This window comes from Hypomesus transpacificus, chromosome 26 (assembly GCF_021917145.1).
Source record: "Hypomesus transpacificus isolate Combined female chromosome 26, fHypTra1, whole genome shotgun sequence".
NCBI classification, from domain to species: Eukaryota; Metazoa; Chordata; class Actinopteri; order Osmeriformes; family Osmeridae; genus Hypomesus; species Hypomesus transpacificus.
Window position 1 is genome coordinate 6,414,263 of NC_061085.1, and position 27,693 is coordinate 6,441,955.

Here is a 27,693-nt window from a genome sequence, read left to right on the forward strand (position 1 = left end):
GGTTGAAATAAAGGCCCTTGTGGATCTTGATGGTATTATATTTCAGATTTGGTATCCCATTGGTAATTCTGCAGCATAGATTTTTCTATACAGTTCCAATTTGTCAAGAATATACATTTTTCAATGGTTCGCAATGTTTGGAGGAATCCGCCATTACTGCTTGCAGTTATATTTATTATTATTATTATTCTTGTTCCATGGAAGTCAATGGCAGCCCCTAGAACACTTCGACAACTTTTTGTGAAATTTGGCACACTCATTAAGGACAGTTGATTCTATACCTACACCAAGTTTCATGTCTCCCATTAGACCACTCCAGCGCCACCAATGGGTCAAAGTTGGACTTGTGTTTACACACGCAACTTTTGAACCGTATGACCCATTTTCAAAAATGAGGTACCATTGGATTCCCTGGTTCAAGCCGAGTTCAACGCACCCCATGGCGTCAATTTCCGGTTATATAGATTTTCCGCTACTTCCGGTTTTATCAAAAACCTTTGAAAGCCTACTCCTCCTACAATTTTTGTCATATCTTCTTCAAAGTTACCAGAGATGATCTTCAGACCAAGCGTCACAAAAGTTATCGAAAAGAATTTTGATCCTCACAACCGTTTGTCCGGTACAGCCAATCAAATTCATCAGAAAAGCCGCCAAACAGGATGTGAAGTCCTGTCTCAGCAAATCTTTGAGATATCAACACGAAACTTGGTATATCGATGGAAGACACTACAACATGTTACCGTGTGCAAAGGCAACTTCATATCTCCAAAAATGATTGATATAAAGCAAATTGAACTTATCGCTAACGCTAAAATAATGCTTTACACATCAGCCAGTCAAAAACTGATACTCTGATTCAATCACAAGTTCATATGAAGACTCTTGAGAATGTTTATAACACAAATCTGTGAAAAAGTTGACTGTAAGATCAAAGGTCGATTTTTGGTGAATATTTGAAACATGCTTGCTTGGCTAATTTCTAGCCAAATTTCCAATGAATGTCTCCCCTCCTCCTGCCCGCGCGTGCTCCACATCCTCACACACTCAGCCTTAACTTACACACGCGCGGGCTTGGCAAGACGCACACGCAACATTTCAGGAGAGTGTGGGCTGACCAAGCCCCCACTCATTCCTTGGTTTCTAGCCAAGGCCTTGTGGATCTTGTAATCTTGGATCTCTTAACAAAAGCTGATCTTTTTAGTATTGCATTTCCGATTTTGTATGCAATGGTAAAAAGTTATACAAATCCTGAAACATTGATATATATATATGTATTTATATATATATAAATCTTTATTTCAGACGCCAAGTTCCACATAAAATAACAGACATAGAGCTATAAAAAAGAGAGTAAAACGAAAACATAAAACATAGATAATACAGTGCATAAAAAGTATGAAGACTTTTGTGCCAATGTAGTCTTAAGTTCCAAGTAATCGATAGCAGCTCTTTAGAGGGTTGACCAGGGCCTCTACTATTCAGTTCTCAGACTTGTCCAGTCGACACATGAAACCATACATCAGTTGTCTCAGGAGTGCCTTACAGGTTGGTACGTGCTTAGACAGAAACAACTGACCAGCACTATGCCACCTAGGCACATTAAGTAGCAATCTAAAAGCATCATTGAAATCATACATCAGTTGTCTCAGGATTGCCTTACAGGTTGGTACGTGCTTAGACACAAACAACTGACTAGCACTATGCCACCTTGGCACATTAAGTAGCAATCTAAAAGCATCATTGTAGGCTACTTTCAGTATCTGTATACTCCTTTACCTGTACATAGACCACAAATGAGCAGTGTACAATGGTGTTATGTAGGTTCTAAACAGGGAACATTTAACTGAATCTGAGCACATAGAAAACGTCCTTAATAACATACTGGCCTGAGAATATATTTGACAGCGCTGTTGATACATATCGTTGTCATCTGTCCAATCATCAGAAATGACATGGCAGATCTTTTATTTCCTCACAAACACCAAGGGGACTGCCAGATAAATAAAAGGTAGGGAAGGTTAATTTCCTGTCCTGATTACTTCTGACTATCATTATGTGGCTTTTCTTTGCATTATATTTTATATCATGATCTAAGCCATACTGAGAGCACACCCATAGCATCTGTTGCAACAGGCTGAGTGGAACCAGATAATCTGCGTACATCAGATGATTGACAATAGATTCACCAACAAGACAGCCTGTATTTGTCTTATTCAGCTGGCTTGATAAGTCGTCCATATCCATATTAAACAAAAAGGGAAATCAAATTCCTCCTTGTCGAACTCCGTTACCAACATGGAAAGCAGCTGATACAACATTGTCCCATTTAACATGAAAAGTTTGATTGGCATACCAGAACACCAAAATCCTCACAAGAGGTTTAGGGACACCTCTCGCTATTAGCTTCATAAACAGTTTTTCATGACAAATTCGATCGAAAGCTTTGTAAGCATCAATAAAGCATAAAAATACAGATGAATTAAGACTTGTGTACCTGAGACAATCTCCTTCAGAGCATAGATACAGAGATCAGTACCATGTTTTCTTTTAAAACCAAACTGATTTTCTGCAGTCAGAATATACATTTCCAATTTCAATCAAATAATTCTCTCAAACACTTTAGACAAGATACTGGCCAATGCAATGGATCGATAGTTGTGTAGCCCGGGTGGTAAACATTTCTGTTGAAACAATCCTATTACATAAATATAAAAGTTTGAATACATAATACTTAAGTTCATAGTTTAATAAATAGACTTTAAGGTTTGAGAGTATGATTTTGATTTGATGAGAAATGCATATTGTTCATGTTTTACTGAATACAGCATTTGGAAATGTATATCTGTTGTTTAAAAAACGCATGTTAAAATGTACCGGTTACAAATATGAAGAGAGTAAGATGAATGTTTTGTGAATCTATGTTGTTGCTTTAATTTTGATTATGATGTTAAGCCAATCCGGTTTGAGGTCAAAGGGCAGGGTAACACGGGAAGTTGGGGTAGATGAGGTTGGAGTAGAAAAAGACAGAGCGAGCGGAGGAGTTGGAGGGAGAAGAAAATTGTAGCGTACGGTAAAATACCAAGAGTGAAGATTTTATATTATCATTAGTGGTGTTATGTTTATATTGTTGGGTGAATATCTCAACCAACAACAATAACCCAGAAAGAGGAGTTTGGCTGTTGGCGGTTTTGGATTAAGCACGGGCTTTGCCGCCAGACTAGCGACAGCGAGTGCCAGGTTGGAGCCGGTGGAGGTCGGGATTGTCGTCGTCCTCAGTCTTCTTCCTGAGTTGGTTCGTCTCGTAAATCCACGAGAGTATTTGGTCGGTCTCTCCTTCACCTGCTGCCGCCCTTCTGCCGCAGTGCGTGTGCTACCGCACTGCTGATCCGAGGTACCAGCTCCTTGTTATTTTGTGCCATCCTGGCGAAACAGCCATTTTGTTTACGGCTACAACGCACACGAGCTACACTCAGGCCTGCACCGTAGAACTGTACTGAATTAAGGTATTCGTGTAGTTAGCATTGCCGGCTAGTTTGTATTGTGTGTCCATGTGCATTACGATGTCATGTAAATGTTGAACCAATAACTGAAGAACTGATTTTTTGTCTGAAGTAAATCTTTCCTGTTTTTGTTTAACAGTTGGTTGTATTGTTTTTTTCATATGTTAAATTGGTTTAAGTTAGTAACAATTACTAACGAACTCAGGTTAGCCACCTCTCATTACAAATCCACCAAACTAGAGAGGCGCTACAGTTGTCTATGCTGTTCAGTTTACCAGCCTTATCTTTAACAACAGGCACTAACAGTACTGACATAATAGAGTTCGGTAGAACACCATGAACCATAATTCCAGTGAGACACATGGCTAGAAATGGACTGAGTCTATAACTGGCATTTTTTAGATGCTCTGCAGAAATGGAATCCATACCACAAGCTTTGTTGTTGTCTAGCATGTGGATGGCATCATAAATATCTACTGATCTAACTATCAAGTCTGCAGAGATACCTTTATATTGATTATCAATTCTCACTGTGTTACTTTGAACACAATTAAATAGTTTACTGTAGTGCTCATGCCATAGATCAGCAATCTTCTCTGGACAACTAACCCCTTTGATATCAGAAGGGAGGGGAGTTCTGTTATTATTTATGATCTTGACCTCCTTCCAGAAGTCAGTAAGATTGTTATTCTGCATCTTTCTGGCCAGCGAGTCTGCTCTCATTGTGTTTTCATTTCTCTTAATGAAACGAGTGCATATTTAAATCTAGCATTTGTGAGGTTTTTGTTATCAAGCAGCACTCTCTGTCTGGGTCTGCCTGCCTCTGACCAGACTCTAAAGGCTTCTCTAGCAGCAGCATGTTGCTCAGACACAAACTCATTCCAGACAGGCCGTGCGTTAGGGACCTTACTCTTGTGATTAATAAAACCTTCACTGAAAGCATAAAGACATTTGACAATATCATCATACATGGCACAGAGCTTTTCAGCATGATGTTTATCCTTGCAGTTCATATCCGTGCACATTAGGGCATCCCTAGAAAATGCAACATCACTATGTAAGCTGTCAGTTAATAGAGAATATCTGTGCATAACCTCTTTGGTCAATTTTGACCAGTCCAGTTTTCTTGGGGGGCCAGCAACAAGGGTACACTCTCAACATTTAGCAGCATAGCAACTGGTATGTGATCAGTGGTGGCCAGCCCATAACACATCTCTATACTTTCCAGTGAGTCATGAGCATCGGCTGTGGTTACAATATGGTCTAGCCAGGAAGTTGTGTGCCACGTTTCACTTATATAGGTAAAACTTGTATCAGGCAATAACGCTCGATATAATTAATTTAGTTTCATTACAGAACTGCTGCAGATGTTGTGCGAATAAACGCTTATCTGACATGTCAGCATTAAAATCACCCATGACATAGACACAACATGAACTATTGTCCTCTATGAAGGACTGAATAAAAGCTAACCTGTTCTGAAATTCATCCTCATGGTCATAGGATTCATATGGTGTGTACACATTTACAATAGTACATTTATTTTCATTGTGATTAAACTCCAACCCAATAGCCCAGTCAACGTTAAGCCACACCACCTTTACCGTTGGGTCATATTTTATGTTCCACAGTATAGCTACACCACCAGCTATCCTCCCACAAACCATTCTCATGCTGAGATCGGTAGTGGACTCTCCAGCACCATGAAAGTTCTTGTGTAGGGAGTTCAATTTGTCCAGATCTTGCTTGGTCATCCAGGTTTCTTGAAGGCAGACAATGTCACTCTCGTCCAGCAATGTGTCCACCACCAAACGTCTTGATCTATCAGCAGCAGTATGTCCTACTCGGAGGCCACGAGCGTTGTAGGATACAACCCGCATTAATGATCTACCACGGACCCATCAGGGCAGCTGGCCGGTGTGTCTGTCTCCCTGGTCTCTACATATAGGCCTACATTCATCCCAGCATCATGACTGAGCTGAAGCTCGGTACCCTGAGAGCGGGGGGTATTCTCTGGTCGAGCTTTTTTGAAAGTATAGACCAAGGGTAATTACCAAACCACAACTGTCCCACCATTACCCATATGTGGCGCTACATTCCACGCCCTAAAGCACAAAGCCTTTCTGGAATGGATAGGCTAACCAAGCCCCCTCCCTTCACTCCTTGAGTTGAAATAAAGGCCCTTGTGGATCCTGGTGGTATTATATTTCAGATTTGGTATCCCATTGGTAATTCTGCAGCATAGATTTTTCTATACAGTTCCAATTTGTCAAGAATATACATTTTTCAATGGTTCGCAATGTTTGGAGGAATCCGCCATTACTGCTTGCAGTTATATTTAGGATTCCTCCGTCAGGAGGAAACCTATTGTTATTGTTAGTTTTATTATTATTATTATTCTTGTTCCATGGAAGTCAATGGCAGCCCCTAGAACCCTTCGACAACTTTTTGTGAAATTTGGCACACTCATTAAGGACAGTTGATTCTATACCTACACCAAGTTTCATGTCTCCCATTAGACCACTCCAGCGCCACCAACGGGTCAAAGTTGGACTTGTGTTTACACACGCAACTTTTGAACCGTATGACCCATTTTCAAAAATGAGGTAACGTTGGATTCCCTGGATCAAGCCGAGTTCAACGCACCCCATGGCGTCAATTTCCGGTTATATAGATTTTCCGCTATTTCCGGTTTTATCAAAAACCTTTGAAAGCCTACTCCTCCTACAATTTTTGTCATATCTTCTTCAAAGTTACCAGAGATGATCTTCAGACCAAGCCTCACAAAAGTTATCGAAAATAATTTTGATCCTCGCAACCGTTTGTCCGGTACAGCCAATCAAATTCATCAGAAAAGCCGCCAAACAGGATGTGAAGTCATGTCTCAGCAAATCTTTGAGATATCAACACGAAACTTGGTATATCGATGGAAGACACTACAACATGTTACCGTGTGCAAAGGCAACTTCATATCTCCAAAAATGATTGATATAAAGCAAATTGAACTTATCGCTAACGCTAAAATAATGCTTTACACATCAGCCAGTCAAAAACTGATACTCTGATTCAATCACAAGTTCATATGAAGACTCTTGAGAATGTTTATAACACAAATCTGTGAAAAAGTTGACTGTAAGATCAAAGGTTGATTTTTGGTGAATATTTGAAACATGCTTGCTTGGCTAATTTCAAGCCAAATTTCCAATGAATGTCTCCCCTCCTCCTGCCCGCGCGTGCTCCACATCCTCACACACTCAGCCTTAACTTACACACGCGCGGGCTTGGCAAGACGCACACGCAACATTTAAGGAGAGTGTGGGCTGACCAAGCCCCCACTCATTCCTTGGTTTCTAGCAAAGGCCTTGTGGATCTTGTAATCTTGGATCTCTTAACAAAAGCTGATCTTTTTAGTATTGCATTTCCGATTTTGTATCCAATGGTAAAAAGTTATACAAATCCTGAAACATTGATATATATATATATGTATTTATATATATATAAATCTTTATTTCAGACGCCAAGTTCCACATAAAATAACAGACATAGAGCTATAAAAAAGGGAGTAAAACAAAAACATAAAACATAGATAATACAGTGCATAAAAAGTATGAAGACTTTTGTGCCAATGTAGTCTTAAGTTCCAAGTAATCGATAGCAGCTCTTTAGAGGGTTGACCAGAGCCTCTACTATTCAGTTCTCAGACTTGTCCAGTCGACACATGAAACCATACATCAGTTGTGTCAGGAATGCCTTACAGGTTGGTACGTGCTTAGACAGAAACAACTGACCAGCACTATGCCACCTAGGCACATTAAGTAGCAATCTAAAAGCATCATTGAAACCATACATCAGTTGTCTCAGGATTGCCTTACAGGTTGGTACGTGCTTAGACACAAACAACTGACTAGCACTATGCCACCTTGGCACATTAAGTAGCAATCTAAAAGCATCATTGTAGGCTACTTTCAGTAAAACCAAACTGATTTTCTGCAGTCAGAATATACATTTCCAATTTCAAACAAATAATTCTCTCAAACACTTTAGACAAGATACTGGCCAATGCAATGGGTCGATAGTTGTCTATGCTGTTCAGTTTACCAGCCTTATCTTTAACAACAGGCACTAACAGTACTGACATAATAGAGTTCGGTAGAACACCATGAACCATAATTCCAGTGAGACACATGGCTAGAAATGGACTGAGTCTATAACTGGCATTTTTTAGATGCTCTGCGGAAATGCAATCCATACCACAAGCTTTGTTGTTGTCTAGCATGTGGATGGCATCATAAATATCTACTGATCTAACTATCAAGTCTGCAGAGATACCTTTATATTCATTATCAATTCTCACTGTGTTACTTTGAACACAATTAAATAGTTTACTGTAGTGCTCATGCCATAGATCAGCAATCTTCTCTGGACAACTAACCCCTTTGATATCAGAAGGGAGGGGAGTTCTATTATTATTTATGATCTTGACCTCCTTCCAGAAGTCAGTAAGATTGTTATTCTGCATCTTTCTGGCCAGCGAGTCTGCTCTCATTGTGTTTTCATTTCTCTTAATGAAATGAGTGCATATTTAAATCTAGCATTTGTGAGGTTTTTGTTATCAAGCAGCACTCCCTGTCTGGGTCTGCCTGCCTCTGACCAGACTCTAAAGGCTTCTCTAGCAGCAGCATGTTGCTCAGACACAAACTCATTCCAGACAGGCCGTGCGTTAGGGACCTTACTCTTGTGATAAATAAAAGGTTCACTGGAAGCATAAAGACATTTGACAATATCATCATACATGGCACAGAGCTTTTCAGCATGATGTTTATCCTTGCAGTTCATATCCGTGCACATTAGGGCATCCCTAGAAAATGCAACATCACTATGTAAGCTGTCAGTTAATAGAGAATATCTGTGCATAACCTCTTTGGTCAATTTTGACCAGTCCAGTTTTCTTGGGGGGCCAGCAACAAGGGTACACTCTCAACATTTAGCAGCATTGCAACTGGTACGTGATCAGTGGTGGCCAGCCCATAACACATCTCTATACTTTCCAGTGAGTCATGAGCATCGGCTGTGGTTACAATATGGTCTAGCCAGGAAGTTGTGTGCCACGTTTCACTTATATAGGTAAAACTTGTATCAGGCAATAACGCTTGATATAATTAATTTAGTTTCATTACAGAACTGCTGCAGATGTTGTGCGAATAAACGCTTATCTGACATGTCAGCATTAAAATCACCCATGACATAGACACAACATGAACTATTGTCCTCTATGAAGGACTGAATAAAAGCTAACCTGTTCTGAAATTCATCCTCATGGTCATAGGATTCATATGGTGTGTACACATTTACAATAGTACATTTATTTTCATTGTGATTAAACTCCAACCCAATAGCCCAGTCAACGTGTAGCCACACCACCTTTACCGTTGGGTCATATTTTATGTTCCACAGTATAGCTACACCACCAGCTATCCTCCCACAAACCATTCTCATGCTGAGATCGGTAGTGGACTCTCCAGCACCATGAAAGTTCTTGTGTAGGGAGTTCAATTTGTCCAGATCTTGCTTGGCCATCCAGGTTTCTTGAAGGCAGACAATGTCACTCTCGTCCAATAATGTGTCCACCACCAAACGTCTTGATCTATCAGCAGCAGTATGTCCTACTCGGAGGCCACGAGCGTTGTAGGATACAACCCGCATTAATGATCTACCACGGACCCATCAGGGCAGCTGGCCGGTGTGTCTGTCTCCCCGGTCTCTACATATAGGCCTACATTCATCCCAGCATCATGACTGAGCTGAAGCTCGGTACCCTGAGAACGGGGGGTATGCTCTGGTCGAGCTTTTTTGAAAGTATAGACCAAGGGTAATTACCACACCACAACTGTCCCACCATTACCCATAGGTGGCGCTACATTCCACGCCCTAGAGCACAAAGGCTTTCTGGAATGGATAGGCTAACCAAGCCCCCTCCCTTCACTCCTTGGGTTGAAATAAAGGCCCTTGTGGATCTTGATGGTATTATATTTCAGATTTGGTATCCCATTGGTAATTCTGCAGCATAGATTTTTCTATACAGTTCCAATTTGTCAAGAATATACATTTTTCAATGGTTCGCAATGTTTGGAGGAATCCGCCATTACTGCTTGCAGTTATATTTAGGATTCCTCCGTCAGGAGGAAACCTATTGTTATTGTTAGTTTTATTATTATTATTATTCTTGTTCCATGGAAGTCAATGGCAGCCCCTAGAACCCTTCGACAACTTTTTGTGAAATTTGGCACACTCATTAAGGACAGTTGATTCTATACCTACACCAAGTTTCATGTCTCCCATTAGACCACTCCAGCGCCACCAACGGGTCAAAGTTGGACTTGTGTTTACACACGCAACTTTTGAACCGTATGACCGATTTTCAAAAATGAGGCACCATTGGATTCCCTGGATCAAGCCGAGTTCAACGCACCCCATGGAGTCAATTTCCGGTTATATAGATTTTCCGCTATTTCCGGTTTTATCAAAAACCTTTGAAAGCCTACTCCTCCTACAATTTTTGTCATATCTTCTTCAAAGTTACCAGAGATGATCTTCAGACCAAGCCTCACAAAAGTTATCGAAAAGAATTTTGATCCTCACAACCGTTTGTCCGGTACAGCCAATCAAATTCATCAGAAAAGCCGCCAAACAGGATGTGAAGTCATGTCTCAGCAAATCTTTGAGATATCAACACGAAACTTGGTATATCGATGGAAGACACTACAACATGTTACCGTGTGCAAAGGCAACTTCATATCTCCAAAAATGATTGATATAAAGCAAATTGAACTTATCGCTAACGCTAAAATAATGCTTTACACATCAGCCAGTCAAAAACTGATACTCTGATTCAATCACAAGTTCATATGAAGACTCTTGAGAATGTTTATAACACAAATCTGTGAAAAAGTTGACTGTAAGATCAAAGGTCGATTTTTGGTGAATATTTGAAACATGCTTGCTTGGCTAATTTCTAGCCAAATTTCCAATGAATGTCTCCCCTCCTCCTGCCCGCGCGTGCTCCACATCCTCACACACTCAGCCTTAACTTACACACGCGCGGGCTTGGCAAGACGCACACGCAACATTTCAGGAGAGTGTGGGCTGACCAAGCCCCCACTCACTCCTTGGTTTCTAGCAAAGGCCTTGTGGATCTTGTAATCTTGGATCTCTTAACAAAAGCTGATCTTTTTAGTATTGCATTTCCGATTTTGTATGCAATGGTAAAAAGTTATACAAATCCTGAAACATTGATATATATATATATGTATTTATATATATATAAATCTTTATTTCAGACGCCAAGTTCCACATAAAATAACAGACATAGAGCTATAAAAAAGAGAGTAAAACGAAAACATAAAACATAGATAATACAGTGCATAAAAAGTATGAAGACTTTTGTGCCAATGTAGTCTTAAGTTCCAAGTAATCGATAGCAGCTCTTTAGAGGGTTGACCAGAGCCTCTACTATTCAGTTCTCAGACTTGTCCAGTCGACACATGAAACCATACATCAGTTGTCTCAGGAGTGCCTTACAGGTTGGTACGTGCTTAGACAGAAACAACTGACCAGCACTATGCCACCTAGGCACATTAAGTAGCAATCTAAAAGCATCATTGAAACCATACATCAGTTGTCTCAGGATTGCCTTACAGGTTGGTACGTGCTTAGACACAAACAACTGACTAGCACTATGCCACCTTGGCACATTAAGTAGCAATCTAAAAGCACCATTGTAGGCTACTTTCAGTATCTGTATACTCCTTTACCTGTACATAGACCACAAATGAGCAGTGTACAATGGTGTTATGTAGGTTCTAAACAGGGAACATTAAACTGAATCTGAGCACATAGAAAACGTCCTTAATAACATACTGGCCTGAGAATATATTTTACAGCGCTGTTGATACATATCGTTGTCATCTGTCCAATCATCAGAAATGACATGGCAGATATTTTATTTCCTCACAAACACCAAGGGGACTGCCAGATAAATAAAAGGTAGGGAAGGTTAATTTCCTGTCCTGATTACTTCTGACTATCATTATGTGGCTTTTCTTTGCATTATATTTTATATCATGATCTAAGCCATACTGAGAGCACACCCATAGCATCTGTTGCAACAGGCTGAGTGGAACCAGATCATCTGCGTACATCAGATGATTGACAATAGATTCACCAACAAGACAGCCTGTATTTGTCTTATTCAGCTGGCTTGATAAGTCGTCCATATCCATATTAAACAAAAAGGGAAAACAAATTCCTCCTTGTCGAACTCCGTTACCAACATGGAAAGGAGCTGATACAACATTGTCCCATTTAACATGAAAAGTTTGATTGGCATACCAGAACACCAAAATCCTCACAAGAGGTTTAGGGACACCTCTCGCTATTAGCTTCATAAACAGTTTTTCATGACAAATTCGATCGAAAGCTTTGTAAGCATCAATAAAGCATAAAAATACAGATAAATTAAGACTTGTGTACCTGAGACAATCTCCTTCAGAGCATAGATACAGAGATCAGTACCATGTTTTCTTTTAAAACCAAACTGATTTTCTGCAGTCAGAATATACATTTCCAATTTCAATCAAATAATTCTCTCAAACACTTTAGACAAGATACTGGCCAATGCAATGGGTCGATAGTTGTCTTAGATGTTCAGTTTACCAGCCTTATCTTTAACAACAGGCACTAACAGTACTGACATAATAGAGTTCGGTAGAACACCATGAACCATAATTCCAGTGAGACACATGGCTAGAAATGGACTGAGTCTATAACTGGCATTTTTTAGATGCTCTGCAGAAATGCAATCCATACCACAAGCTTTGTTGTTGTCTAGCATGTGGATGGCATCATAAATATCCACTGATCTAACTAACAAGTCTGCAGAGATACCTTTATATTCATTATCAATTCTCACTGTGTTACTTTTAACACAATTAAATAGTTTACTGTAGTGCTCATGCCATAGATCAGCAATCTTCTCTGGACAACTAACCCCTTTGATATCAGAAGGGAGGGGAGTTCTGTTATTATTGATGATCTTGACCTCCTTCCAGAAGTCAGTAAGATTGTTATTCTGCATCTTTCTGGCCAGCGAGTCTGCTCTCATTGTGTTTTCATTTCTCTTAATGAAACGAGTGCATATTTAAATCTAGCATTTGTGAGGTTTTTGTTATCAAGCAGCACTCCCTGTCTGGGTCTGCCTGCCTCTGACCAGACTCTAAAGGCTTCTCTAGCAGCAGCATGTTGCTCAGACACAAACTCATTCCAGACAGGCCGTGCGTTAGGGACCTTACTCTTGTGATTAATAAAAGGTTCACTGGAAGCATAAAGACATTTGACAATATCATCATACATGGCACAGTGCTTTTCAGCATGATGTTTATCCTTGCAGTTCATATCCGTGCACATTAGGGCATCCCTAGAAAATGCAACATCACTATGTAAGCTGTCAGTTAATAGAGAATATCTGTGCATAACCTCTTTGGTCAATTTTGACCAGTCCAGTTTTCTTGGGGGGCCAGCAACAAGGGTACACTCTCAACATTTAGCAGCATAGCAACTGGTATGTGATCAGTGGTGGCCAGCCCATAACACATCTCTATACTTTCCAGTGAGTCATGAGCATCGGCTGTGGTTACAATATGGTCTAGCCAGGAAGTTGTGTGCCACGTTTCACTTATATAGGTAAAACTTGTATCAGGCAATAACGCTTGATATCATTAATTTAGTTTCATTACAGAACTGCTGCAGATGTTGTGCGAAAAAAAACGCTTATCTGACATGTCAGCATTAAAATCACCCATGACATAGACACAACATGAACTATTGTCCTCTATGAAGGACTGAATAAAAGCTAACCTGTTCTGAAATTCATCCTCATGGTCATAGGATTCATATGGTGTGTACACATTTACAATAGTACATTTATTTTCATTGTGATTAAACTCCAACCCAATAGCCCAGTCAACGTTAAGCCACACCACCTTTACCGTTGGGTCATATTTAATGTTCCACAGTATAGCTACACCACCAGCTATCCTCCCACAAACCATTCTCATGCTGAGATTGGTAGTGGACTCTCCAGCACCATGAAAGTTCTTGTGTAGGGAGTTCAATTTGTCCAGATCTTGCTTGGCCATCCAGGTTTCTTGAAGAGAGACAATGTCACTCTCGCCCAGCAATGTGTCCACCACCAAACGTCTTGATCTATCAGCAGCAGTATGTCCTACTCGGAGGCCACGAGCGTTGTAGGATACAACCCGCATTAATGATCTACCACGGACCCATCAGGGCAGCTGGCCGGTGTGTCTGTCTCCCTGGTCTCTACATATAGGCCTACATTCATCCCAGCATCATGACTGAGCTGAAGCTCGGTACCCTGAGAGCGGGGGGTATGCTCTGGTCGAGCTTTTTTGAAAGTATAGACCAAGGGTAATTACCAAACCACAACTGTCCCACCATTACCCATAGGTGGCGCTACATTCCACGCCCTAAAGCACAAAGGCTTTCTGGAATGGATAGGCTAACCAAGCCCCCTCCCTTCACTCCTTGGGTTGAAATAAAGGCCTTTGTGGATCTTGATGGTATTATATTTCAGATTTGGTATCCCATTGGTAATTCTGCAGCATAGATTTTTCTATACAGTTCCAATTTGTCAAGAATATACATTTTTCAATGGTTCGCAATGTTTGGAGGAATCCGCCATTACTGCTTGCAGTTATATTTATTATTATTATTATTCTTGTTCCATGGAAGTCAAGGGCAGCCCCTAGAACACTTCGACAACTTTTTGTGAAATTTGGCACACTCATTAAGGACAGTTGATTTTATACCTACACCAAGTTTCATGTCTCCCATTAGACCACTCCAGCGCCACCAACGGGTCAAAGTTGGACTTGTGTTTACACACGCAACTTTTGAACCGTATGACCCATTTTCAAAAATGAGGTACCATTGGATTCCCTGGTTCAAGCCGAGTTCAACGCACCCCATGGCGTCAATTTCCGGTTATATAGATTTTCCGCTACTTCCGGTTTTATCAAAAACCTTTGAAAGCCTACTCCTCCTACAATTTTTGTCATATCTTCTTCAAAGTTACCAGAGATGATCTTCAGACCAAGCGTCACAAAAGTTATCGAAAAGAATTTTGATCCTCACAACCGTTTGTCCGGTACAGCCAATCAAATTCATCAGAAAAGCCGCCAAACAGGATGTGAAGTCATGTCTCAGCAAATCTTTGAGATATCAACACGAAACTTGGTATATCGATGGAAGACACTACAACATGTTACCGTGTGCAAAGGCAACTTCATATCTCCAAAAATGATTGATATAAAGCAAATTGAACTTATCGCTAACGCTAAAATAATGCTTTACACATCAGCCAGTCAAAAACTGATACTCTGATTCAATCACAAGTTCATATGAAGACTCTTGAGAATGTTTATAACACAAATCTGTGAAAAAGTTGACTGTAAGATCAAAGGTCGATTTTTGGTGAATATTTGAAACATGCTTGCTTGGCTAATTTCTAGCCAAATTTCCAATGAATGTCTCCCCTCCTCCTGCCCGCGCGTGCTCCACATCCTCACACACTCAGCCTTAACTTACACACGCGCGGGCTTGGCAAGACGCACACGCAACATTTCAGGAGAGTGTGGGCTGACCAAGCCCCCACTCATTCCTTGGTTTCTAGCCAAGGCCTTGTGGATCTTGTAATCTTGGATCTCTTAACAAAAGCTGATCTTTTTAGTATTGCATTTCCGATTTTGTATGCAATGGTAAAAAGTTATACAAATCCTGAAACATTGATATATATATATGTATTTATATATATATAAATCTTTATTTCAGACGCCAAGTTCCACATAAAATAACAGACATAGAGCTATAAAAAAGAGAGTAAAACGAAAACATAAAACATAGATAATACAGTGCATAAAAAGTATGAAGACTTTTGTGCCAATGTAGTCTTAAGTTCCAAGTAATCGATAGCAGCTCTTTAGAGGGTTGACCAGGGCCTCTACTATTCAGTTCTCAGACTTGTCCAGTCGACACATGAAACCATACATCAGTTGTCTCAGGAGTGCCTTACAGGTTGGTACGTGCTTAGACAGAAACAACTGACCAGCACTATGCCACCTAGGCACATTAAGTAGCAATCTAAAAGCATCATTGAAACCATACATCAGTTGTCTCAGGATTGCCTTACAGGTTGGTACGTGCTTAGACACAAACAACTGACTAGCACTATGCCACCTTGGCACATTAAGTAGCAATCTAAAAGCATCATTGTAGGCTACTTTCAGTATCTGTATACTCCTTTACCTGTACATAGACCACAAATGAGCAGTGTACAATGGTGTTATGTAGGTTCTAAACAGGGAACATTTAACTGAATCTGAGCACATAGAAAACGTCCTTAATAACATACTGGCCTGAGAATATATTTGACAGCGCTGTTGATACATATCGTTGTCATCTGTCCAATCATCAGAAATGACATGGCAGATATTTTATTTCCTCACAAACACCAAGGGGACTGCCAGATAAATAAAAGGTAGGGAAGGTTAATTTCCTGTCCTGCTCACTTCTGACTATCATTATGTGGCTTTTCTTTGCATTATATTTTATATCATGATCTAAGCCATACTGAGAGCACACCCATAGCATCTGTTGCAACAGGCTGAGTGGAACCAGATAATCTGCGTACATCAGATGATTGACAATAGATTCACCAACAAGACAGCCTGTATTTGTCTTATTCAGTTGGCTTGATAAGTCGTCCATATCCATATTAAACAAAAAGGGAAATCAAATTCCTCCTTGTCGAACTCCGTTACCAACATGGAAAGCAGCTGATACAACATTGTCCCATTTAACATGAAAAGTTTGATTGGCATACCAGAACACCAAAATCCTCACAAGAGGTTTAGGGACACCTCTCGCTATTAGCTTCATAAACAGTTTTTCATGACAAATTCGATCGAAAGCTTTGTAAGCATCAATAAAGCATAAAAATACAGATGAATTAAGACTTGTGTACCTGAGACAATCTCCTTCAGAGCATAGATACAGAGATCAGTACCATGTTTTCTTTTAAAACCAAACTGATTTTCTGCAGTCAGAATATACATTTCCAATTTCAATCAAATAATTCTCTCAAACACTTTAGACAAGATACTGGCCAATGCAATGGGTCGATAGTTGTGTAGCCCGGGTGGTAAACATTTCTGTTGAAACAATCCTATTACATAAATATAAAAGTTTGAATACATAATACTTAAGTTCATAGTTTAATAAATAGACTTTAAGGTTTGAGAGTATGATTTTGATTTGATGAGAAATGCATATTGTTCATGTTTTACTGAATACAGCATTTGGAAATGTATATCTGTTGTTTAAAAAACGCATGTTAAAATGTACCGGTTACAAATATGAAGAGAGTAAGATGAATGTTTTGTGAATCTATGTTGTTGCTTTAATTTTGATTATGATGTTAAGCCAATCCGGTTTGAGGTCAAAGGGCAGGGTAACACGGGAAGTTGGGGTAGATGAGGTTGGAGTAGAAAAAGACAGAGCGAGCGGAGGAGTTGGAGGGAGAAGAAAATTGTAGCGTACGGTAAAATACCAAGAGTGAAGATTTTATATTATCATTAGTGGTGTTATGTTTATATTGTTGGGTGAATATCTCAACCAACAACAATAACCCAGAAAGAGGAGTTTGGCTGTTGGCGGTTTTGGATTAAGCACGGGCTTTGCCGCCAGACTAGCGACAGCGAGTGCCAGGTTGGAGCCGGTGGAGGTCGGGATTGTCGTCGTCCTCAGTCTTCTTCCTGAGTTGGTTCGTCTCGTAAATCCACGAGAGTATTTGGTCGGTCTCTCCTTCACCTGCTGCCGCCCTTCTGCCGCAGTGCGTGTGCTACCGCACTGCTGATCCGAGGTACCAGCTCCTTGTTATTTTGTGCCATCCTGGCGAAACAGCCATTTTGTTTACGGCTACAACGCACACGAGCTACACTCAGGCCTGCACCGTAGAACTGTACTGAATTAAGGTATTCGTGTAGTTAGCATTGCCGGCTAGTTTGTATTGTGTGTCCATGTGCATTACGATGTCATGTAAATGTTGAACCAATAACTGAAGAACTGATTTTTTGTCTGAAGTAAATCTTTCCTGTTTTTGTTTAACAGTTGGTTGTATTTTTTTTTTCATATGTTAAATTGGTTTAAGTTAGTAACAATTACTAACGAACTCAGGTTAGCCACCTCTCATTACAAATCCACCAAACTAGAGAGGCGCTACAGTTGTCTATGCTGTTCAGTTTACCAGCCTTATCTTTAACAACAGGCACTAACAGTACTGACATAATAGAGTTCGGTAGAACACCATGAACCATAATTCCAGTGAGACACATGGCTAGAAATGGACTGAGTCTATAACTGGCATTTTTTAGATGCTCTGCAGAAATGGAATCCATACCACAAGCTTTGTTGTTGTCTAGCATGTGGATGGCATCATAAATATCTACTGATCTAACTATCAAGTCTGCAGAGATACCTTTATATTGATTATCAATTCTCACTGTGTTACTTTGAACACAATTAAATAGTTTACTGTAGTGCTCATGCCATAGATCAGCAATCTTCTCTGGACAACTAACCCCTTTGATATCAGAAGGGAGGGGAGTTCTGTTATTATTTATGATCTTGACCTCCTTCCAGAAGTCAGTAAGATTGTTATTCTGCATCTTTCTGGCCAGCGAGTCTGCTCTCATTGTGTTTTCATTTCTCTTAATGAAACGAGTGCATATTTAAATCTAGCATTTGTGAGGTTTTTGTTATCAAGCAGCACTCTCTGTCTGGGTCTGCCTGCCTCTGACCAGACTCTAAAGGCTTCTCTAGCAGCAGCATGTTGCTCAGACACAAACTCATTCCAGACAGGCCGTGCGTTAGGGACCTTACTCTTGTGATTAATAAAAGGTTCACTGGAAGCATAAAGACATTTGACAATATCATCATACATGGCACAGAGCTTTTCAGCATTATGTTTATCCTTGCAGTTCATATCCGAGAATTAGTTAATAGAGAATATCTGTGCCGAACCTCTTTGGTCAATTTTGACCAGTCCAGTTTTCTTGGGGGGCCAGCAACAAGGGTACACTCTCAACATTTAGCAGCATAGCAACTGGTATGTGATCAGTGGTGGCCAGCCCATAACACATCTCTATACTTTCCAGTGAGTCATGAGAATCGGCTGTGGTTACAATATGGTCTAGCCAGGAAGTTGTGTGCCACGTTTCACTTATATAGGTAAAACTTGTATCAGGCAATAACGCTTGATATAATTAATTTAGTTTCATTACAGAACTGCTGCAGATGTTGTGCGAATAAACACTTATCTGACATGTCAGCATTAAAATCACCCATGACATAGACACAACATGAACTATTGTCCTCTATGAAGGACTGAATAAAAGCTAACCTGTTCTGAAATTCATCCTCATGGTCATAGGATTCATATGGTGTGTACACATTTACAATAGTACATTTATTTTCATTGTGATTAAACTCCAACCCAATAGCCCAGTCAACGTTAAGCCACACCACCTTTACCGTTGGGTCATATTTTATGTTCCACAGTATAGCTACACCACCAGCTATCCTCCCACAAACCATTCTCATGCTGAGATCGGTAGTGGACTCTCCAGCACCATGAAAGTTCTTGTGTAGGGAGTTCAATTTGTCCAGATCTTGCTTGGTCATCCAGGTTTCTTGAAGGCAGACAATGTCACTCTCGTCCAGCAATGTGTCCACCACCAAACGTCTTGATCTATCAGCAGCAGTATGTCCTACTCGGAGGCCACGAGCGTTGTAGGATACAACCCGCATTAATGATCTACCACGGACCCATCAGGGCAGCTGGCCGGTGTGTCTGTCTCCCTGGTCTCTACATATAGGCCTACATTCATCCCAGCATCATGACTGAGCTGAAGCTCGGTACCCTGAGAGCGGGGGGTATTCTCTGGTCGAGCTTTTTTGAAAGTATAGACCAAGGGTAATTACCAAACCACAACTGTCCCACCATTACCCATATGTGGCGCTACATTCCACGCCCTAAAGCACAAAGGCTTTCTGGAATGGATAGGCTAACCAAGCCCCCTCCCTTCACTCCTTGAGTTGAAATAAAGGCCCTTGTGGATCCTGGTGGTATTATATTTCAGATTTGGTATCCCATTGGTAATTCTGCAGCATAGATTTTTCTATACAGTTCCAATTTGTCAAGAATATACATTTTTCAATGGTTCGCAATGTTTGGAGGAATCCGCCATTACTGCTTGCAGTTATATTTAGGATTCCTCCGTCAGGAGGAAACCTATTGTTATTGTTAGTTTTATTATTATTATTATTCTTGTTCCATGGAAGTCAATGGCAGCCCCTAGAACACTTCGACAACTTTTTGTGAAATTTGGCACACTCATTAAGGACAGTTGATTCTATACCTACACCAAGTTTCATGTCTCCCATTAGACCACTCCAGCGCCACCAACGGGTCAAAGTTGGACTTGTGTTTACACACGCAACTTTTGAACCGTATGACCCATTTTCAAAAATGAGGTACCATTGGATTCCCTGGTTCAAGCCGAGTTCAACGCACCCCATGGCGTCAATTTCCGGTTATATAGATTTTCCGCTACTTCCGGTTTTATCAAAAACCTTTGAAAGCCTACTCCTCCTACAATTTTTGTCATATCTTCTTCAAAGTTACCAGAGATGATCTTCAGACCAAGCGTCACAAAAGTTATCGAAAAGAATTTTGATCCTCACAACCGTTTGTCCGGTACAGCCAATCAAATTCATCAGAAAAGCCGCCAAACAGGATGTGAAGTCATGTCTCAGCAAATCTTTGAGATATCAACACGAAACTTGGTATATCGATGGAAGACACTACAACATGTTACCGTGTGTAAAGGCAACTTCATATCTCCAAAGATGATTGATATAAAGCAAATTGAACTTATCGCTAACGCTAAAATAATGCTTTACACATCAGCCAGTCAAAAACTGATACTCTGATTCAATCACAAGTTCATATGAAGACTCTTGAGAATGTTTATAACACAAATCTGTGAAAAAGTTGACTGTAAGATCAAAGGTCGATTTTTGGTGAATATTTGAAACATGCTTGCTTGGCTAATTTCTAGCCAAATTTCCAATGAATGTCTCCCCTCCTCCTGCCCGCGCGTGCTCCACATCCTCACACACTCAGCCTTAACTTACACACGCGCGGGCTTGGCAAGACGCACACGCAACATTTCAGGAGAGTGTGGGCTGACCAAGCCCCCACTCATTCCTTGGTTTCTAGCCAAGGCCTTGTGGATCTTGTAATCTTGGATCTCTTAACAAAAGCTGATCTTTTTAGTATTGCATTTCCGATTTTGTATGCAATGGTAAAAAGTTATACAAATCCTGAAACATTGATATATATATATGTATTTATATATATATAAATCTTTATTTCAGACGCCAAGTTCCACATAAAATAACAGACATAGAGCTATAAAAAAGAGAGTAAAACGAAAACATAAAACATAGATAATACAGTGCATAAAAAGTATGAAGACTTTTGTGCCAATGTAGTCTTAAGTTCCAAGTAATCGATAGCAGCTCTTTAGAGGGTTGACCAGGGCCTCTACTATTCAGTTCTCAGACTTGTCCAGTCGACACATGAAACCATACATCAGTTGTCTCAGGAGTGCCTTACAGGTTGGTACGTGCTTAGACAGAAACAACTGACCAGCACTATGCCACCTAGGCACATTAAGTAGCAATCTAAAAGCATCATTGAAACCATACATCAGTTGTCTCAGGATTGCCTTACAGGTTGGTACGTGCTTAGACACAAACAACTGACTAGCACTATGCCACCTTGGCACATTAAGTAGCAATCTAAAAGCATCATTGTAGGCTACTTTCAGTATCTGTATACTCCTTTACCTGTACATAGACCACAAATGAGCAGTGTACAATGGTGTTATGTAGGTTCTAAACAGGGAACATTTAACTGAATCTGAGCACATAGAAAACGTCCTTAATAACATACTGGCCTGAGAATATATTTGACAGCGCTGTTGATACATATCGTTGTCATCTGTCCAATCATCACAAATGACATGTCCCAGATATTTTATTTCCTCACAAACACCAAGGGGACTGCCAGATAAATAAAAGGTAGGGAAGGTTAATTTCCTGTCCTGATTACTTCTGACTATCATTATGTGGCTTTTCTTTGCATTATATTTTATATCATGATCTAAGCCATACTGAGAGCACACCCATAGCATCTGTTGCAACAGGCTGAGTGGAACCAGATTATCTGCGTACATCAGATGATTGACAATAGATTCACCAACAAGACAGCCTGTATTTGTCTTATTCAGCTGGCTTGATAAGTCGTCTATATCCATATTAAACAAAAAGGGAAATCAAATTCCTCCTTGTCGAACTCCGTTACCAACATGGAAAGGAGCTGATACAACATTGTCCCATTTGAAATGAAAAGTTTGATTGGCATACCAGAACACCAAAATCCTCACAAGAGGTTTAGGGAAACCTCTCGCTATTAGCTTCATAAACAGTTTTTCATGACAAATTCGATCCAAAGCTTTGTAAGCATCAATAAAGCATAAAAATACAGATGAATTAAGACTTGTGTACCTGAGACAATCTCCTTCAGAGCATAGATACAGAGATCAGTACCATGTTTTCTTTTAAAACCAAACTGATTTTCTGCAGTCAGAATATACATTTGCAATTTCAATCAAATAATTCTCTCAAACACTTTAGACAAGATACTGGCCAATGCAATGGGTCGATAGTTGTCTATGCTGTTCAGTTTACCAGCCTTATCTTTAACAACAGGCACTAACAGTACTGACATAATAGAGTTCGGTAGAACACCATGAACCATAATTCCAGTGAGACACATGGCTAGAAATGGACTGAGTCTATAACTGGCATTTTTTAGATGCTCTGCAGAAATGCAATCCATACCACAAGCTTTGTTGTTGTCTAGCATGTGGATGGCATCATAAATATCTACTGATCTAACTATCAAGTCTGCAGAGATACCTTTATATTGATTATCAATTCTCACTGTGTTACTTTTAACACAATTAAATAGTTTACTGTAGTGCTCATGCCATAGATCAGCAATCTTCTCTGGACAACTAACCCCTTTGATATCAGAAGGGAGGGGAGTTCTGTTATTATTTATGATCTTGACCTCCTTCCAGAAGTCAGTAAGATTGTTATTCTGCATCTTTCTGGCCAGCGAGTCTGCTCTCATTGTGTTTTCATTTCTCTTAATGAAACGAGTGCATATTTAAATCTAGCATTTGTGAGGTTTTTGTTATCAAGCAGCACTCTCTGTCTGGGTCTGCCTGCCTCTGACCAGACTCTAAAGGCTTCTCTAGCAGCAGCATGTTGCTCAGACACAAACTCATTCCAGACAGGCCGTGCGTTAGGGACCTTACTCTTGTGATTAATAAAACCTTCACTGAAAGCATAAAGACATTTGACAATATCATCATACATGGCACAGAGCTTTTCAGCATGATGTTTATCCTTGCAGTTCATATCCGTGCACATTAGGGCATCCCTAGAAAATGCAACATCACTATGTAAGCTGTCAGTTAATAGAGAATATCTGTGCATAACCTCTTTGGTCAATTTTGACCAGTCCAGTTTTCTTGGGGGGCCAGCAACAAGGGTACACTCTCAACATTTAGCAGCATAGCAACTGGTATGTGATCAGTGGTGGCCAGCCCATAACACATCTCTATACTTTCCAGTGAGTCATGAGCATCGGCTGTGGTTACAATATGGTCTAGCCAGGAAGTTGTGTGCCACGTTTCACTTATATAGGTAAAACTTGTATCAGGCAATAACGCTTGATATAATTAATTTAGTTTCATTACAGAACTGCTGCAGATGTTGTGCGAATAAACACTTATCTGACATGTCAGCATTAAAATCACCCATGACATAGACACAACATGAACTATTGTCCTCTATGAAGGACTGAATAAAAGCTAACCTGTTCTGAAATTCATCCTCATGGTCATAGGATTCATATGGTGTGTACACATTTACAATAGTACATTTATTTTCATTGTGATTAAACTCCAACCCAATAGCCCAGTCAACGTTAAGCCACACCACCTTTACCGTTGGGTCATATTTTATGTTCCACAGTATAGCTACACCACCAGCTATCCTCCCACAAACCATTCTCATGCTGAGATCGGTAGTGGACTCTCCAGCACCATGAAAGTTCTTGTGTAGGGAGTTCAATTTGTCCAGATCTTGCTTGGTCATCCAGGTTTCTTGAAGGCAGACAATGTTACTCTCGTCCAGCAATGTGTCCACCACCAAACGTCTTGATCTATCAGCAGCAGTATGTCCTACTCGGTGGCCACGAGCGTTGTAGGATACAACCCGCATTAATGATCTACCACGGACCCATCAGGGCAGCTGGCCGGTGTGTCTGTCTCCCTGGTCTCTACATATAGGCCTACATTAATCCCAGCATCATGACTGAGCTGAAGCTCGGTACCCTGAGAGCTGGGGGTATTCTCTGGTCGAGCTTTTTTGAAAGTATAGACCAAGGGTAATTACCAAACCACAACTGTCCCACCATTACCCATATGTGGCGCTACATTCCACGCCCTAAAGCACAAAGGCTTTCTGGAATGGATAGGCTAACCAAGCCCCCTCCCTTCACTCCTTGAGTTGAAATAAAGGCCCTTGTGGATCCTGGTGGTATTATATTTCAGATTTGGTATCCCATTGGTAATTCTGCAGCATAGATTTTTCTATACAGTTCCAATTTGTCAAGAATATACATTTTTCAATGGTTCGCAATGTTTGGAGGAATCCGCCATTACTGCTTGCAGTTATATTTATTATTATTATTATTCTTGTTCCATGGAAGTCAATGGCAGCCCCTAGAACACTTCGACAACTTTTTGTGAAATTTGGCACACTCATTAAGGACAGTTGATTCTATACCTACACCAAGTTTCATGTCTCCCATTAGACCACTCCAGCGCCACCAATGGGTCAAAGTTGGACTTGTGTTTACACACGCAACTTTTGAACCGTATGACCCATTTTCAAAAATGAGGTACCATTGGATTCCCTGGTTCAAGCCGAGTTCAACGCACCCCATGGCGTCAATTTCCGGTTATATAGATTTTCCGCTACTTCCGGTTTTATCAAAAACCTTTGAAAGCCTACTCCTCCTACAATTTTTGTCATATCTTCTTCAAAGTTACCAGAGATGATCTTCAGACCAAGCGTCACAAAAGTTATCGAAAAGAATTTTGATCCTCACAACCGTTTGTCCGGTACAGCCAATCAAATTCATCAGAAAAGCCGCCAAACAGGATGTGAAGTCCTGTCTCAGCAAATCTTTGAGATATCAACACGAAACTTGGTATATCGATGGAAGACACTACAACATGTTACCGTGTGCAAAGGCAACTTCATATCTCCAAAAATGATTGATATAAAGCAAATTGAACTTATCGCTAACGCTAAAATAATGCTTTACACATCAGCCAGTCAAAAACTGATACTCTGATTCAATCACAAGTTCATATGAAGACTCTTGAGAATGTTTATAACACAAATCTGTGAAAAAGTTGACTGTAAGATCAAAGGTCGATTTTTGGTGAATATTTGAAACATGCTTGCTTGGCTAATTTCTAGCCAAATTTCCAATGAATGTCTCCCCTCCTCCTGCCCGCGCGTGCTCCACATCCTCACACACTCAGCCTTAACTTACACACGCGCGGGCTTGGCAAGACGCACACGCAACATTTCAGGAGAGTGTGGGCTGACCAAGCCCCCACTCATTCCTTGGTTTCTAGCCAAGGCCTTGTGGATCTTGTAATCTTGGATCTCTTAACAAAAGCTGATCTTTTTAGTATTGCATTTCCGATTTTGTATGCAATGGTAAAAAGTTATACAAATCCTGAAACATTGATATATATATATGTATTTATATATATATAAATCTTTATTTCAGACGCCAAGTTCCACATAAAATAACAGACATAGAGCTATAAAAAAGAGAGTAAAACGAAAACATAAAACATAGATAATACAGTGCATAAAAAGTATGAAGACTTTTGTGCCAATGTAGTCTTAAGTTCCAAGTAATCGATAGCAGCTCTTTAGAGGGTTGACCAGGGCCTCTACTATTCAGTTCTCAGACTTGTCCAGTCGACACATGAAACCATACATCAGTTGTCTCAGGAGTGCCTTACAGGTTGGTACGTGCTTAGACAGAAACAACTGACCAGCACTATGCCACCTAGGCACATTAAGTAGCAATCTAAAAGCATCATTGAAACCATACATCAGTTGTCTCAGGATTGCCTTACAGGTTGGTACGTGCTTAGACACAAACAACTGACTAGCACTATGCCACCTTGGCACATTAAGTAGCAATCTAAAAGCATCATTGTAGGCTACTTTCAGTATCTGTATACTCCTTTACCTGTACATAGACCACAAATGAGCAGTGTACAATGGTGTTATGTAGGTTCTAAACAGGGAACATTTAACTGAATCTGAGCACATAGAAAACGTCCTTAATAACATACTGGCCTGAGAATATATTTGACAGCGCTGTTGATACATATCGTTGTCATCTGTCCAATCATCAGAAATGACATGGCAGATATTTTATTTCCTCACAAACACCAAGGGGACTGCCAGATAAATAAAAGGTAGGGAAGGTTAATTTCCTGTCCTGATTACTTCTGACTATCATTATGTGGCTTTTCTTTGCATTATATTTTATATCATGATCTAAGCCATACTGAGAGCACACCCATAGCATCTGTTGCAACAGGCTGAGTGGAACCAGATAATCTGCGTACATCAGATGATTGACAATAGATTCACCAACAAGACAGCCTGTATTTGTCTTATTCAGCTGGCTTGATAAGTCGTCCATATCCATATTAAACAAAAAGGGAAATCAAATTCCTCCTTGTCGAACTCCGTTACCAACATGGAAAGCAGCTGATACAACATTGTCCCATTTAACATGAAAAGTTTGATTGGCATACCAGAACACCAAAATCCTCACAAGAGGTTTAGGGAAACCTCTCGCTATTAGCTTCATAAACAGTTTTTCATGACAAATTCGATCGAAAGCTTTGTAAGCATCAATAAAGCATAAAAATACAGATGAATTAAGACTTGTGTACCTGAGACAATCTCCTTCAGAGCATAGATACAGAGATCAGTACCATGTTTTCTTTTAAAACCAAACTGATTTTCTGCAGTCAGAATATACATTTCCAATTTCAATCAAATAATTCTCTCAAACACTTTAGACAAGATACTGGCCAATGCAATGGGTCGATAGTTGTGTAGCCCGGGTGGTAAACATTTCTGTTGAAACAATCCTATTACATAAATATAAAAGTTTGAATACATAATACTTAAGTTCATAGTTTAATAAATAGACTTTAAGGTTTGAGAGTATGATTTTGATTTGATGAGAAATGCATATTGTTCATGTTTTACTGAATACAGCATTTGGAAATGTATATCTGTTGTTTAAAAAACGCATGTTAAAATGTACCGGTTACAAATATGAAGAGAGTAAGATGAATGTTTTGTGAATCTATGTTGTTGCTTTAATTTTGATTATGATGTTAAGCCAATCCGGTTTGAGGTCAAAGGGCAGGGTAACACGGGAAGTTGGGGTAGATGAGGTTGGAGTAGAAAAAGACAGAGCGAGCGGAGGAGTTGGAGGGAGAAGAAAATTGTAGCGTACGGTAAAATACCAAGAGTGAAGATTTTATATTATCATTAGTGGTGTTATGTTTATATTGTTGGGTGAATATCTCAACCAACAACAATAACCCAGAAAGAGGAGTTTGGCTGTTGGCGGTTTTGGATTAAGCACGGGCTTTGCCGCCAGACTAGCGACAGCGAGTGCCAGGTTGGAGCCGGTGGAGGTCGGGATTGTCGTCGTCCTCAGTCTTCTTCCTGAGTTGGTTCGTCTCGTAAATCCACGAGAGTATTTGGTCGGTCTCTCCTTCACCTGCTGCCGCCC

The 27,693-nt window shown here is 40.2% G+C and overlaps 1 protein-coding gene across 1 annotated transcript in view; it reads left to right on the plus strand.

Annotated features, from left to right (window-relative positions):
- ptprda (protein tyrosine phosphatase receptor type Da) overlaps nt 1–27,693 on the plus strand; it is an 84,226-nt gene that overhangs the window by 51,135 nt on the left and 5,398 nt on the right. The gene's annotated exons all lie outside the window — the stretch shown is intronic.